Genomic DNA, 5,194 nt, shown 5'->3' on the forward strand with positions numbered 1-5,194 from the left:
CTGGCTTTCTTATTTTAATAAAATAAATTCTTCTATAACAGACATAGTATTTTGAACAATATGATTTCTGCATCTTGAATGGTTATTGCAGAAGACTACAAAAGTACTTTAATATTCTTGCAGGAATGCAGCAATGCAGGAATATGAAGTAAAGCATGTACAGTAGGCCTTGTATTTCTGATTGTAAGACAATAGTTTTCTATTATAAACTTGCCTTTCTTTAGTAGTCCATAAGAATCCAGCTTCCAGCTTCAAACATCCATAACTAGAGACAAGCAGAAAACAGATACTTGAAAATGGAAACTGTACTATATTTGAAATTTAGTTTAATACAGTAGCTTGTTTATTCTGAATGGATAATCATGATGTGTGTACATCTGGTTGGCATGTGCTCTACAGTATATTGAAAAAAAGTTGTCAAACTGCTGCTTGCGTCTGATAAAATTGACAGAAAATAACGTTTAATGAAATATATTAATTTACATGAACAGATACATAAAGTTGATGTCTACACATGTTTATATAAATCCATATTTTGGTAAAAATAAAAAATCGGGTAAAATATATAAATGTTTCTTTTTCACCCATTTACTTGTTCACTACAGTTCAATATAGTACCAGTATATTGTAAGTATACATATATTAGGGCAAAACAAGGTAATGGTTTTCAAAGTAAAACCATATAGTCAAATAAGTAATCAAAGTGTTCTTCTTCACAGCTGTAAGTTCTATTGTAGAAAAAAAACAAAGTCGACAGAGCCCTGAGTACTAAGATAAAAGATTTTCATATCTTTCACATCTAGCTCACAGAAAATGTGTTTGATACTTAATTTGAAGCAGACCCGATGGACTATAAGGGCCTTCTGTGACTGTGGAGAGGAAAGAAACCTTTCTAAATCTGAAACACTAATGCTAGACATTCTGACTGCAAGACTTCAGACAGGAATGCACGTTTGTCTGGGCAAGCATATTATAGCTAAAGGCTATCTAATAGTTTTCTCACATAATTCACCAACAAATGGCCTATTACTATATTACTGTGGTTCAGTTTTCAGTTTTAATATATATATATAATTTCAAACATTTAAAACTACAGATTACTCAATTTTCTGTTTCTATTGATGCAGAAAGATCAACCAAGAGGAGTAACTCTGTGACTGTATGTTGCTTCATGTACTCTGTTTTAAAGCAGAGGAATATATTATTAATGTCTTCATCTTCTTTTATAGAAATGTTAAGAGAAATTTTTACAGTATTTGAAATAATGACTGTTTTTCAATACTCATTCTATGTATTCTTACTTTTACAGTTTTTACTCCCTGATGAATCCTGAGACATTAACATGCAATGCAATGTTTCAACTTAAAAACACAGGGAAGCAGGTTTTTCAGCTTACATCTGCGTATTTTAGATGAATGGAGAGCTTGGTCTCAGGAAACCAGAGGTGCTATTGAAATAATCAGTTTCAATAAGAGCTCTGTTAAGTGTTTTTCTAATCTTGACACTGGTGTTTCTAGATTTTGCTGTAATATTGATAGTTTTAAAGCCTTCTTAATAATAAATATTATTAATATAAAACAATAATTGGAAAAGGCCAGGGGAGAAATTTGGCCAGACCACCAGGATAATATCCCTATATTCTTGAGAAATGCCCTGGGATTTTTAAACCTATTGTAACACTTCGGGGTTCAGGTGGGCACCCTTGCTGCCGCCGTATCAGGTCGGCCCTCCACCGTCGGGGACATGAACCAGGGCCTCCGGTGTCACTCAACAGGGACCCCGCCTGTTGAGCTAAAGAGAGATCTCCCTTCAAGCCCAGCGGCTGTAGGCCCTACTATTACAGGGAAGGGCGGTGAGGTCACCGCTCTGGTAAGCCAGCTTTCACACTCAATAGTGGCCGTAAGCGTTACACTATATTTATATTTCGGGATTATAAAGAATCAGAATTGATGAGTGCATTTCAAACCACAATGAAAGTAAAATGTCCACAGTAACATGTAAAACCTCTGATTTACATCAGAAAACATACAAACTTTCCAGGAATGCACAGCGCCATATTGCTGTCATTGTCTGCGATTCAGAACGAAACGACAAAACTTACAGTCACGAAGCGGCCGTATGACATTGTAACCAAGCAGGCTTGTGAATACATCTCTTTTAATATTGCTCTCAACTTCAAGATGTTTTTGCCAACAAATACTACCTTCTTCTTAACTATGCATGCAATTCATGCTGGAACGTTTCTGTGAAGAAATGTTTGCTGCACAATTTGTACTTAATTCTGGCGAACTCTGGTTCTTGCCCGTGGTGAGACCAGCAATTTGCGAGAACATGGCGACTATACAGTACTTTCACATAGTTTACAATTTTGTGATTAATTAATTTATTTTGTTACCCAGATTTAATAACCGGTGTGAGAAATTAGGATTGCAGTGTCCCTTTAATGACCACAGAGAGTCGGGACTTAAATCGTACATCTCATTCGTAAGACGGCACCTTTTTCACAGCATAGTGTCCCCATTCCTGTACATGGGAATTAGGATCCACACATACCACAGGGTGAGCGCTCCCTACTGGAACTACTAACACCTCTTGCAGCAGCAACTTTAGCTTCCAGGAGGTCACACCTGCTTAGAGGGTGATATAGCTGTTGGCTTTCTTTAGTAAACCTATGCATCATCCTACATTCTAACATATCTAGTTTTGATCAAAAATGTTTGTTGCTCAATTTGTATTGAACATTTTCTACCTCTTTTGTATTTCTATAAAAAAGCTAAATCTTCAGGACAGAAGACAGAAAACGGATACATTTTAATGATTAACTTCGAAAGATGATTTTTAACCCAGTTATATATATATTTCTAATGTAATCCAGGAAGATACATTTAAGGGTACTTTGTGGTTATAGAGGTTATACATTCTGCTGGTGGAGGTCAGTTTACACCATGGGTTTAGTAACAGCCAGCTCCACATTTCTTTGCTACAATTTACATAACTAAGGTTTACTATAACATAATTAAGGTGCTCTCTACACTAAAGTACTGCAATTAAAGGCCACATGTAAATCAGCTCTTAATCAATTACATACTGATCTTTGCTAGCAGCTTAATCAAACCTCAACCTCTGTAAGATCCTGGCACATTAAATAATTTACAACAGTACTACACCGTTTAACTACAACTGATTCTAAATGCATAAAGAAAAGTTTGAAGAGAATGCTTTTTAGTTTAGTCATTTCAAAGACTTTCCACACAATACGTAAAGGAAATGACAAGGAATCCAACATTAGTGAATTGACACTAACACTAGCTCAGCTCAGTGCATAATGTGTGATTAATATTGTACAATTACAATTTATATTCTGTATGTGAAAACCATTATGAAGCCATGAGCATGTGTTTAAGCAGTAGTTCTGAAAGAATACCATCTAGCATATCTAATCATTAAAAAGTGCTGAATATAGAAATCAGATCCCATCAGATATCAAGCTTGGATTTGTAAAGATGACATTATTATTTATTTTATAATAAACCGCTTCAATGCAATTTGCTGATCATGGGAATATCTAGTTATGCCTACAAATATAATCCGAAAAGTGTCAATCTTTATTTCATCATAGGAACAAGTAATAGGTTTATTCCATGCTGAAAACAGAAGAAAGACAACACAACGTTTCGGCCATGGAGCCTTCTTCAGGTGTGAGCTCACTGAAGAAGGCTCACACCTGAAGAAGGCTCCACGGCCAAAACGTTGTGTTTTCTTTCTTCTCTTTCAGCATGGAATAAGCCTATTACTTGTTTTTGCAGCGTACACCTGCTGACACAGTTACCCACCTGAACCACTTTAGTTCATCATGACTGATAAAATAAAAAAAACACTGATACACATGTGAAGGTTACAAAAAAGGTACAGTATCTTTCTAAAGGAAATCACAGCTATTGTCCCATATTTAAAGTCAAAACAATTAAATGCACTTCATACCATGTGAGGCACAATCAAACATCTCCATTTGCAATTCGGACTACCTCTGTGTAGTACGATTTGCCTCAATTCAGATGTTAAGATCCAGTTATATCCCTATATACTGTATACAATAGTATATAAAATGTTTATGATTTATTAACAATATAATGAATTACAAACTCAGTTTTATTCACAATATTTAAGTCTTTTTTGTCTACCCATCCCATGACAATAACCACAAATGAGAGTAAACGCATTTATTTTTGTTTGCAAAATGAATTTCTAAAATGAAAACAAAAATAAAGAGCTGTATATTTTACTTCTAGTTTATCCTTATTTTGTTTAACCTAGCATAATATGTTTCTATACTATATCAGACCAGTCCAAAGTCAAGCAACCTGCCATTTTTTCAAACAGAGGATTGCTGCGGATTTGATGTGCTTTTCTGTGGGTTTGCAATTCTTGGATCATAATTGCCTGAGGTGGTTTTCTTAATGAAACGGCAGTATGCCAACTGGCAAACAATCTATAAACTAGTGTTTTTTGAAAAAGCTTTTCCTCTTTTAATGAGACCTAAAGTGTGTCAGTATAAAACATGCATAAACAATAAATATTTTGTGCATTACTCATCCTGTGATTCACTTAATAACTAGTAATAAGAAACAGCGAATTATAGCTGCATAACAGAAAATTCCTCATGTAGAGCCTCATGTGGTAAAAATGTGCCAGTTGCTTTCTGACACCATGAGGCAGCTCAGTTTGCTTGGATAAAAGAAGAATATTGTTGCATCATTTTTTAAAAGGAAAATGCTTGGTTTGGGTTTTCCCAACTATTCTGATGGAAGATCAAAAGTTAGAACAGAAATAATACTAAAGTAAAAATTGTGGAAAATGTTACAGATTCTAATTATGTCAAGATTAGGGTAAAAAAATAGTATTTCCATTTACTGAATGTTTCAAAACACAACAAGTATCAAAAATGAAAAGCAAACTTTAATGAAATATATATTGCTTCAATTAAATGTCTTCCTTTTCAGCAGAAAGCATATGAAACCCAGCCTTGTAGAATGTTGAAAAAATAAACGCAATTAGCAGAAAAGATTATTTTTGTACAGTATGTGCACCCAGGATGTGGCAAATCAAGCCATTTTCTATTGGCTATTGGGGACCTGTTAGGTTAGAGTGTGTGTTATCATGGGAGTAATGGAGTGTCAAGTAAAATTAACCCAGA

This window comes from Lepisosteus oculatus, chromosome 9, assembly GCF_040954835.1.
Source record: "Lepisosteus oculatus isolate fLepOcu1 chromosome 9, fLepOcu1.hap2, whole genome shotgun sequence".
Taxonomy (NCBI): Eukaryota; Metazoa; Chordata; class Actinopteri; order Semionotiformes; family Lepisosteidae; genus Lepisosteus; species Lepisosteus oculatus.